Source organism: Gymnoscopelus microlampas (assembly GCF_963454915.1).
Source record: "Gymnoscopelus microlampas genome assembly, chromosome: 10".
NCBI classification, from domain to species: Eukaryota; Metazoa; Chordata; class Actinopteri; order Myctophiformes; family Myctophidae; genus Gymnoscopelus; species Gymnoscopelus microlampas.
The window spans coordinates 331,832-343,994 of NC_139947.1; the positions used below are offsets into that span (position 1 = coordinate 331,832).

General features: G+C 40.8%; 1 pseudogene across 1 annotated transcript in view; it reads right to left on the minus strand.

Moving 5' to 3' along the window:
- Positions 1-4,622: 4,622 nt before the first annotated feature.
- LOC311053286 (transient receptor potential cation channel subfamily M member 4-like) overlaps positions 4,623-12,163 on the minus strand; it is a 64,215-nt pseudogene continuing 56,674 nt past the window's right edge. Inside the window, exons 18-26 of the transcript in view lie at positions 11,759-11,874; positions 10,826-10,958; positions 10,498-10,671; positions 10,040-10,205; positions 9,132-9,322; positions 6,951-7,083; positions 6,287-6,358; positions 5,038-5,113; positions 4,623-4,862 (exon numbers count right to left, since the gene is read on the minus strand). The product of the transcript in view is annotated as a transient receptor potential cation channel subfamily M member 4-like (transcript). The remainder of the gene's footprint in view (positions 4,863-5,037; positions 5,114-6,286; positions 6,359-6,950; positions 7,084-9,131; positions 9,323-10,039; positions 10,206-10,497; positions 10,672-10,825; positions 10,959-11,758; positions 11,875-12,163) is intronic.

Here is a 12,163-nt window from a genome sequence, read left to right on the forward strand (position 1 = left end):
CACATATATCAGGAACAGTAAGGGTCCTAGTATACTTCCTTGGGGAACACCACAAGTCACTGGGAGGGGGGGGGACTGGGTGCCGTTTACTTCCACCACTTGCTCCCTCCCTTCCAGGTAGGATCTCATCCAGTTCACTGACGTGTCATCAAAACCTATTGCTTTGAGCTTTTTGATCATAATTGGGTGATTAACGGTGTCAAAAGCCTTCTGGAGGTCCAGCATGACCATGCCGCAATATTTACCCTTTTCGATCTCTTGTTTGATAGAGTCGTTGAAATAGAGAAGGCATGTGTCAGTGGAGTGGTTTGTTCTTGAAGCCAGATTGGAATTTGTAGATTAGATTTTTCACGGCAAGATACTTGTCGACCTGTTCATAGACTATTTCCATGACTTTCGAGATGGAGCTTAGAATAGAAATAGGGCGGTAGTTGCCAGGGTCTAATTGGTTTCCTTTTTTGAACAGAGGGGTCACCCTTGCTTTTTTGAAATCGTTAGGGACCTGTCCCTGTATGGTGGAGAGGTTTATTATATGGGTAATGATTGGAGCAATGGAGGCGGCTGAGTCTTTTAGAAATTTTTGGGGGGATATTGTCGAGGCCTGTGGCTCTGTGTTGATGAAGAGCACTCAATTTTTTAAACACCTCTTCTGTTTCCACAGGGGAGAGTTTAAAATCATCTTTGCAAACACCCTGTTTTTCGTAAAATGAGACAACATACTCCTCACCATATCTCCCAGAGTGTGGAGGAAGTTTTTCAACCAAATCTGAGGCTACGGTCGTGAAGAATATGTTGCGGATTTTACTCACTTCGTGTTTGGATGAAATGAGAGTGTCATTCACCTTGAGGCTTAAGTTTGAAAGCCTGGTTTTCAATTTCTTGCTGCAGCCTAGGAGGTTCTTGAGTAGCTTCCAAAGCTCTCGTGGTTTTCTTTGATTTTCCTCAATCTTGTCATCGAGGTAGCTTTTTTCTGCTAACTGGAGCATGCCATTTACCTTGTTTCTTAGCTTGTTTTTTTTTCCTTTTCAAGTTTAGCTACGTGGGATTCGAGACCTTTGTTAAAACATTTGGCTAGTTTGATCCTACTTTTATGAAGCTCAGAACACTTTTTGTCTCTGACTTTCATGGCAGTAAGGATGTCCGAATTCATCCATGGTACCGAGCGGGTTTTGACCCTGATGGTTTTCATGGGAGCCACACTGTCCAAAATTTGAATGAATTTAGTTTTGAAACTAAGCCAGGATTCGTCTACCTGTGTGCTGTTTAGAACGTCGGACCAATCCTGTTCCTCCAGTCTGTGATCTAAGTCCTCACTCTTATAATTTTTGAGGTCTCTGATTGTGACTGTTTTGTGGTAACCGGTCTTAGGTTTACGTTTCTTTCTGGTGCAGAAGATCATGTTGTGATCAGATATGCCACAGGTAGAAACACCACTATTTAGGATTTTTTCCTTGTCCGTTGTTAGAATGAGATCTATGGTAGTTTGAGTGGAAACACACAGCCTTGTGGGCTGAGTGATCAGCTGGTGGAGTGAATGCCGATCACAAAACGCCTTGAATGACTTATACATTGACGCTTCCTTGCGGAGCATGTCAGTGTTAAAATCACCAAGAAGTATCGTCTCCGCATGGTCCACTTTAGCTAAACATTCATCAAGACTATCATAGAAATCAGTCTGGGTAGGAGGTCTGTATATGGTACCGACTAGCACAGGTTTGGTATGTTTAAAAATGATCTCGACCCACACAGCTTCAATGTTTTCATCCATCAGGTCTTCCCGAAGGATGCAGACATTGTCAGTATGAACATACATGCAAACACCACTCCCGTTTCTGTTCCTATCTTTTCTGAAGAGTTTGTAGTTTTCAATCTCAATCACAGAATCAGTTATCGCTTGATCAAGTTTTGTTTCAGAGAAAGTTAAAATGTCAACCTTACCATCATAAAACATCTGCTTGATTTGTGTTAGCTTGTCTCCTACAAGGGAATTCACATTAAGGTGTATCATGTGCAAGCCAAGGCCAAACGATTTGTTCATTTTTTCAATGGATAGATGTTTTTCCACTGATAGGTGTTTAGGAGCAGTGTCCATCAAAAATACTGATGAAAAGCCCTTTACTTGTAAAGTTTGTAGCAAAGGCTTTCGTGAAGGCTCTTGCCTAAAAAAACACATGAGGAGTCATACAGGCGAAAAGCCCTTTACTTGTACAGTTTGTAGCAAAGGCTACAGTCGGTAATCTAAACAGACACATGATGACTCATACAGGGAAAAAGCCATTTACTTGTACAGTTTGTGGCCACAATTATATTCAAAAGGGTGATCTAAAAAAACACATGAGGATTCATACAGGGGAATAGCCCTTTACTTGTACAGTTTGTAGCAAAGGCTTTAGTCACACACATCATCTAAAAAAACACATAAGGACTCATACAGGGGAAAAGCCATTTAATTGTAAAGTTTGTAGCAAAGGCTTTTGTGACAACGGTAATCTAAAATCACACATGAGGACTCATACAGGGGAAAAGCCATTTACTTGTACAGTTTGTAGCAAAGGCTTTAGTCAGATGAGTAACCTAAACAAACACATGAGGACTCATAAAGGGGCAAAAAAACTTCAGTTGCAGTTCATGGTTAACACTTTGGACCAAATTCACATCTGAAGATATCCTCACTGTCGGATATCGTCACAATATTGTAAGTCCAACACTGTTACTTATTTATGACTTTAAAAACATTTTAACACAGAGAAGCTGTTAGTTGAACAGAAACTAATGTTTTTTTAAAAGGAGCATCTGAATTGACAAATTATATCAGACAGACACATGTATTATCTAGTGCTAGGCCTTATGACTTCAAATAAATATCACCATTATTTATAACTGTTGCGTGAACTAAACTTCAGACCTCCCAAAACAAACTGAAACAGCTACTACTCAGCCTACAGCCCATGACCCACCTAATTCCATCACACTTTACTAGTCTGGCATGGCTCAGGGTAGAAGACAGGGTTCAGCAAATATCAATGGGCAAAACAATATTTTACTACTCTGCCACCATAATGCGGAATGCCCTGACATCATCCATTAAATGTTGTGAATCACTGGCTTCTTTCAAAGAACTGTCAGAAAATTAGAAGTGGAGATACATGTTAATTCCCCTAAAAAATGAGGGGACATTTTTTCTCCACCTTTTGATTACATGTACTGTATTAATGCGTTTGTTTTGTGCTCAGATGAATTTAATTGAATACAATGTGTATTTTGGAAAAACAGCGCAGTGTTAATGTTTGTTGTGTGAAACTTAATGTCAGAGTGTTATCCGCTATATATATATATATATATATATATATATATATATATATATATATATATATATATATATATATACACTACTTGAAATAATGTAGTTTGTAACCCGCGGTGAGATCGTACATTAGGCGACGCTCTGCTCCGTGAATGAGTAAACATTGTACACGCTAATGCTATTAGCATCAAGAGCTAACACAATGTGGATTGGAACGTGTCAATGCGTGAGCGAGTGCTATGGAAAATGATATCCATAGTGGTCCTCCGCTCATAAAAGGCTGTGTGTGGACACGGCTCCTAAATGAAAGACCTAGACTCTTTTACAATTTTGTAGCTAATCTGGGAGCGAGGTCTGCCTCAGCCTGTGCTACTGTTGTCACATGCGTCCTCTGTGTGCAAGATGGCAACAGTAATCATCCCATAGCTTGCGAGCTGTAACCTTGGCGATGGCTGTAGCCATGGCGACTATAGATCCCATAGGCCAAACTCCGAATCTCCGGTGTTTACATCAAAACGCAAATAAACCGCTTACATTTTGGGAAAGTGAAAAACAGGCGTCGTCATGTTGTGCATATGCTAATGGTCAATGCCTGTGTGCAAATTCAAGTAAATTTTGCCAGCCACTGAGGAGAACCGGACAGAACAGAGGTTTTGATGACAGGTTTTGGTGACCGAAGTTTCCTTGTATATATGTAGTGCTGCTGTGCTGCTGTCCATGATAACAGGATGTTGGTAAATGGTAAATGGTGAGGCGCATATGTTTTCATTCCCACTCACAATATTTCTCCAACGGAACATGGATTGTCTTGGTTATAAGCCCACTTGTTTCTATAATGGAAGGACAAGTTAAAATGTTATTTTCGATTCTCAAACTTTTTAACTTCAAGGACCCCCAGTATGGTTTTTATACATTCAGGGACCCCTATATAACTCTGACAGCATATAAACGGAACCAAATGGACCTGGCCATCTGGTTCCATACATACGCTGTCAGAGTTACAGCCCCATTAAGGGTACATTTGGTTCCTAACTGTCAATCATTTTGTTGGGAACCCCCTCAAGGACCCCTGGGGTTCCCCGGACCCCACACATTGACTGCCAGAGTTTATTCATAATTTACCCCATTGACTGCCAGCGATTTGCGTGTTTTTTTTGTTGTTATTTTTTTATTTAAATGCATTTAAGTTTCTCAGGCCATGGTTTTGAACACATACGAGGATCGACCACCAGAGAGCAGCAAAATGACACCCTCGATGACTCGCTAATCATCTGCTCAATCATCTCAATTGATTGATTGCACTGGGCTAATTTGACCATGACAGTCCTAAATAGTTTTTAAAAGCATGCTAAAGCATGGCCTGCAGACATACTTAAATGTGGTTTATTGTATCTTTGCTGTCGCTAACTGTATAAAGTAGTTATTTCACCATTCCAGAAGTTGCACACATGTCTGTAGAGATACTTCTAAAAGTGGGTGATGGTTGACCAGGGTTTGCCAGGGTGCTTTGTGCCAGAGTATCCAAGATCTGGCTGAGAGCATTCAAGCTTTTCTCCATCTAGTGGATCAAAACAGTAAAAACATCATAAAGGCATGCATATCAGAATTTAAATGATAAAAACCCTTTGAGAGAATGGTGAGCTACATTTTGAGTAAATCCCGAGGTGTCATCACAGACAAAAGATCAAGACAACCCTGAGGAGTGGAAGAGCTTTGAATAAGCCTGAATTTACCTCAGTCTTCAGAGAATGTCTGGTTTCATTCAGTTGTTCAGTCAGCTGTTTCAGCACACAGTCCACTCTGTCCACTCTGCCAAAACACACAGATTGATTGAATGATTGAGTCATTGATTCATTCACATGCAGTGGCGTAAAGTAACTAAGTACATTTACTCAAGTACTGTTCTTAAAGGGATAGTTCACCCCCAACATGACTTTTTTTTTTATCAATTACACACCCCATGGAGACTTGAATTCATGGTTATTTTTTAGTTTTTGTCTAATTCCCAAGCCAATAATTTGATGACCGGCGGCGGCACCAGTAGGCGCCAGTAGCGCCAGTAGGACACCGAAGACATTAGCATCTTTCTGCCGGTCATCAAATTATTGATGATTGATTATTATTATATACACACATAATTCAAAAAAGCTGCAGCTCACTAGGTTATGATACAGTTATGATATACAGTCGGAACAGTTCAATGGTTCAATGGACAGGTGGCGCCATCTTGTGAGGTTTTCAGCTATTACTTTCAATGGTGTGATGTCACGTTATCTTTCTGTTATACAGTAAATTGCATTACAGAGCCATTACACTGGTGCAATTGCGTGACCGGATGTGAATTTAAAGCCTTGTCGCAATGAAAGCGTCAGACGGTTTACAACGGCAGTAGACACCCTGGAGGTGTCGACCTGACGCTTCTTTCAGAAAACGTTTCTATTTTGGAGCGTCGACACACTATGTGTGTATCAGTGCACTACAGTGTTTAATGGGTCTAAAAACTCATTGATGAGTTTAAATACGTATCGCAGTGTGTAAAGATTGAGTGTTCTAAATTCTCTTTTGAGAAACACAAGACATGTTAATTTATGACATGGAGCAGGGGTCTTCAACAGGGGGTCCAAGACCCCTTGGGGGTCCTCAGAGTTACAACAGGGGGGCCACCTTTCGTTTATTTTTTTTGCATGAACCACATGAACCCTAGCATCACTATTCTGAGGGGAACGCATTGCAGATATTGGCTATTTTCGGCAAAGAGGTTTGGTGTACAATTAAAAAATTGTGTATGCGTATTTGACTTATTTTGTTTCATTCAGGTGCGGTTCAAATTATTAGTACTTTCAGTGCAACCAAATATATACTGACGCTTCAAATTCTCCCACTTTTGATGTGAACAAGTGGCCTAAATTGACATGAGTGATTGACTCTTTCTATCTGTCAGGGCCTTTGGTGATTGAAATCCAATGAGGTTAGTTATCTCACTTGTCAGACATCTGCTTCAGCCTCTGGTCAAAGTCTCTGGTTTCAGTCACCTGTTGCAGCACACTGTCCACTCTGTCAAAACACACACAGTTCAGTACAATTCAGTACAGATCCATTTAGCTGATCTGTGGCCGGAGGTGAATTTAGTAATTGACATGAAATCGTAAACCAATAGTGTAAATTAACGTAGTGCACACTCAAGAACTGTACTTAAGTACAATTTTGAGGTATTTTTACTTTCTTCAGTATTTACAATTTTCAATACTTTTACTTCTACCCCACTATATCTCGGAGGAAAATATTGTACTTTTACTCGACAATAATTGCATGAAAACTTTAGTTACTAGTTACTAGATTAACTAGTAGATTGATTATTATTACAAAAACATACACTAACCACTTACACTACACCGTGAGTAGGGACACTAACCCTATATATATTTCGGCCATTAAAAATAGCCGATCGACAAGATCGACAATGTGTCGCATCGCGATGCATTGTGAGCTTCTAGATCTTTTACTTTTGGCACGTTAAGTATATTTTGATACCAATACCTTTGCACTTTTACTCAAGTGCATTTTGAATACGGGACTTCTACTTGATAACTGTATATAAGTAAAACATGTGAGCACTTCTCCCATCACAGCATCGTTGGCATCTCACTTGTCAGACATCTGTTTGATCCTCTCAGAGTCACTGTCTCTCTGAATGTCCCTCTGGGCTGCCAGGAGGTTCTTCTTCTGGTCGCTCTCCCATCTCATGATACGTTCACGCTCATTACGTCTGATCTCCAACTCTAACCGTTGGGGGGAAAATACTGAATTTATTCCCTGCCATTTGGTGGAGATCTCCGTCTTTTCAAAAAAGATATATTCTTTTGAAAATTCCACTAGAGGGCGCTCTAACGCAACTTAGGAATGATCCTAGCGCCCTGAAAGAAGGAATGGACAGATGTTACGTCTTCCCAAAGAATGACATTCCCGTCCGCTCCTTCTTTATCAGTTTTAGAAAAACACCCCTTTCTCTTTTTTTCTCCATTTTTTGGTGAAAACGGCTGTTAAACAACGGCCGACTGGGACAAAATGGACGATTGCGGTTACAATTGTTTTTCTCTGGTGGAGAGATCAGACCCTCCCCCATCCACCAGACATGCTTTGTTCACGTGCACGCGCACATCACGTGGCTCTGTAGAGATCGTCAATATAAGGTAAAAAAAAAACCCTGGCAGAAGCTACATAATTCATTAATTAATACCCGAAAGGGAATGTGTTAACATAATCTGGGCAGTAGCTCAACAGATGTGAGCTGAGGTTGAGCTGAAATGCTTGGCCTAGCCCTACAGACAATGTCAACAAATCAAAACATTACGTTGGTCACCAACCATCATAATCAATGTCATACATCTGTAGGTACCAGTGGTGTAAAGTAGCTAAGTACATTTACTCAAGTACTGTACTGAAGTACAATGTTGAGGTATTTTTACTTTACTGGAGTATTTCCAATTTTCAGTACTTTTACTTCCACTCCACTACATCTCAGAGGCAAATATTGTGCTTTTTCTGCACTACAAGTATTTGAAAACTTTAGTTACTAGTTACTTTGTAGATTTTGATTATTATTACAAAACATACATTAACCACTTCAGCCCCATGTACATTTTGGCCATTTGAAAATAGCAGATCTACAAGCTCACAATGTGTCGCATTGCGACACATTGTGAGCTTGTAGATCTGCTATTTTCAAAAGATTTGTATACATTTTATACATTTGAACACTTGTGAAATGGGACATTCTGCATAATGAGTACTTTTACTTTTGGTACTTTAAGTACATTTTTATACCAATACTTTTGTACTTTCACTCAAGTGCATTTTGAATTCCGGACTTTTACTTGTAAGGGCGCGCTCCCACCGCACCTTTATTTTACCCCTGGGGCAGAATCTGCCAATGCTTTGTCAATGCAAATGCGTGGATTCCTGGTCTTGCGGATTTTTCCCAAGAATCCACGCATTTGCATTGACAAAGCATTGGCAGATTCTGCCCCAGAGGTAAAATAAAAGTGCGGTGGGAGCGCGCCCTAACAGAGTATTTCTATATTGCAGTATTGCTACAGTACTTTTACTTAAGTAAAGACATTGAGTACTTTTTTCACCACTGGTACTAAAAGCACTGTTACACAGCCCGATTTTGCACAGATGAGATCAGTTTTCAAGAATAATGACGGTGGTAATGTCTCCCATCATTGTGCCCTGTGCATTCATACATGCATACGCACACAGTAAAATTGACAATTATAAATGATTCTCATGGTGTTCAAGACTTCACTCAATTGTCAAATCACACAAAAGTGTCATCTAAAGCGTTGGTTCTCAAAGTGGGGTCCGGGGACCCCCAGGGGTCCTTGAGGGAGTTCCAGGGGGTCCCCAGCTAAATGGCAGTTAGGAACCAAATGGACCCTTATGGGTCTGTAACGCTGAGAGTGTACAAATGGACCCTGACGGGTCCATTTGGTTCCATTTGTACACTCGCAGAGTTAAATTAACATAGATTTTTACAATATAAATTGGGGTCCCAGAGATATAAATGCCATTAAACGGGCGTCCGTAGCCTAATGCATGTCAAACTGGGGGTCCAAGAAATTAAAATGGTTGAAAATCACTGCTAGAACCGTAGAAATCTTCTCTTATGGGGGTCCCTGGCATTTATTTTCAAATGGGGGTCCGCGGGTTAATAAATGTAGATTTGGGGGTCCTTGACATGAAAGTTTGAGAACCACTGATCTAAAGATGAAGGATTAACTGAGTCTTTAATTTGTTTTTCATTAGATCCAAATTAAATACTGACCACTGTGGTAGATCGGGCCTGAAGGCACCCTGTGGATTTTCTTCTTTAAAAACGAGAAGAAGAGATGAACGTGGGAGAGGATGATGAACGGAGGAGCCAAAGAAGGACGGGACTTGTATTCGAGGATGAGCTTGTAGCGCTGGAACCTCCAGTAGATGTCGCTGTTCTCCTGCACCTTCTCAAAGGTGTAGCTGGAGGATTGTGGAAGTGGCAAAACAACAACATAAAGGGATGAATGGGTAGAAGGGCAACATCAGAGGTAATGAGAGGAGATAGGCCTACCAGCTGAGCAGTGGTGAAAAAGGTACTCACATTTCTTACTTAAATTAAAGTATCAATACTGCAATATAGAAATACTCTGTTACTTAAGTCCGGAATTCAAAATGTACTTGAGTAAAATTACAAAAGTATTGGCATCATAATGTACTTAAAGTACCAAAAGTAAAAGTGCTCATTAGGCAGAATGTTCCATTTCAAGTTTTCACATATTTTGAAAATAGCCGATCTACAAGCTCACAATGTGTCACATTGCGACGCGTTGTGAGCTTGTAGATCGGCTATTTTCAAATGGCCGAAATGTATATAGGGCTGAAGTGGTTAATGTATGTCTTGTAATAATAATCTAAATCTACAAAGTAACTAGTAGCTAAAGTTTTCAAATAATTGTAGTCGAGTAAAAGTATAATATTTGCCTCTGAGATGTAGTGCAGTAGAAGTTAAAGTATTGGAAATTGGAAATACTCAAGTAGAGTACAAATACCTCAAAATTGTACTTAAGTACAGTACTTGAGTACATTACTTTAGTTACTTTACACCACTGTAGCTGAATGAGGGAAACCAAGAAGAGGGACAGAGAGGGCACTTATGGAGCTACAGACAGAAGGAAGGTGAAATGCTTGGTTCTCTACCTGAGTATGGCAATGAGCAGGTTGATGAGCAGGATGTTGGTGACCAGCAGGTAAATGACCAGCAGAACTATCACCAGCCAGTTGCTGTACTCGATCCTGCATGGCTCAGCACCGCCCTCTATCTGTGTCACATTGTCAGTGCAGGCCAGGTCCCACTGTTCTCCCACTTTGATGACAAAAAAAAAACATGAAAATAAATAAAATAATGAATGAATGACTGTCCATCTGTAGTAAAATACAAAACTGTTATACTAATGGTAAACTAAAACAAATATAAATAAAGCTGCAAGCAGCATTGCCGGTGGCCAAGAAATTAGCACACGCACGCACGCACGCACGCACGCACGCAAACACACACACACACACACACACACACACACACACACACACACACACACACACACACACACACACACACACACACACACACACACACACACACACACACACACACACACCATCTACTTCTTCAACAGGAAAATGTCCGAAGATGTGCAGGTAAGGTCTGTAGAACACTCGACGGAAGATACGATTTGGGTTGGAACGTAGGAATAGAGCAGCGCCTGATTGGCTACGCCATATGCCATTAGCCACACCCCCAGGAAGAAGAGGAAGAAACAGACATCTTTCATCTGAACAGTGAGAAACAAGACATTTTGTGTTCATTACATAATGTCAATCTGAACAGTGAGAAACAAGACATTTTGTGTTCATTACATAATGTCAGTGACCCATGCTACCCTCATAAGATGATAAAAGAGCATTACTATCTGTATTATGTCTTACCATCTTGCCAACAATGATGATTTTTGGTCCCATCTGTTTGTGAGCAACGGAGATGTGAATGAGACGGAGTGTGAAGACCATGTAGTCGATGCACAGGACACATCGTCCAGACTCATACGACCACTCGAACATCCTGAAGCACACGAGCAGAACAAAACACATTTCACCTCATTTAATTCATTTGAATCAAACTCTGATTTTTCTGATTTGAAGATTATCATGGTTCCGGTATTTCTCAAAGCTCTCGATCTACTTCAAGTAGTCTACTATAGTGGTTCCCAACCTTTTTAGCTCAAGACCCAAAAGAGAAATGTGATGTCTCCCCGGCACCCAAACTATAGTGAAAATAGCCGATGTACAAGCTCACAACACGTCGCGATGCAACGTGTTGTGAGCTTGTACATCGGCTATTTTCACTACTTCTTAATTAATAATTATTATTAAATCATAATAATTAAAAACAAAATGTAGGAAACAAAAAAATAAATGGGTATTTACTCATAAAACCCACGTATGGGTCCCGAGTCGACCATTGTTTGGGTAATCTCTCAAGAAAGGATTCTGCTCTGCGTTTGAATCTGTCGGGGGTTTCGTCATATCGCGTACGCACTGGCCTACAAGTGGGCATGCCTTCAGATCAGGAAGCAGTCCGCGCTTTACCCAATCAAATAGTAGTGGGCGGGATTTACGTGTCTGCCGATCCTTCCCCACTAGAAACAAACCGAAACTCATTTAACAATAGCGTCCTCGGAGCAGACAAAACCACGGAAAGATATTCACATTTTAACTTGCTCTTTCATCATAGAAACATCATAAGTGAGATGGTAAAAAACAGCAGAGGGCACTGTTTTTCCTTTTCATTTGGCGATAGGTTCCCAGATTGCTGTTTGGGAAACAGTGTACTACAGGAACCAATCATGTCTGTGTACCAACCTGCAGACGAGACCAATAATGAACAGAACGATGGCAGTGAGGTCACACTTGTTCCAGACATCCTGCTTGTACAGCCTCAAACTCTGGTGCCAAGTCATGTGGTCCTCAAAGAAAGCCTGAAAGTCATGAAACACATCGACCAAACTGAATCAAGCTGACAGATGTGTGAATAGGCTCTATTCACAGCAGCCATATTATGAAGACATTCACAGGTGTTACCAATGATACTAATGAAGGCTCTGTTCCATTTAGTCTAGCACAGTGGTTTCCACGACCCCCATAACTCTGAGAGTGTACAAATGGAACCAAATGGACCCGTTACACACCTGTAAGGGGCCATTTGGAAGCCCGTGAGGGTCCCTGGACCCCAACTGTAGACCCACTGGTGTTTCCAGTGGGCCAACA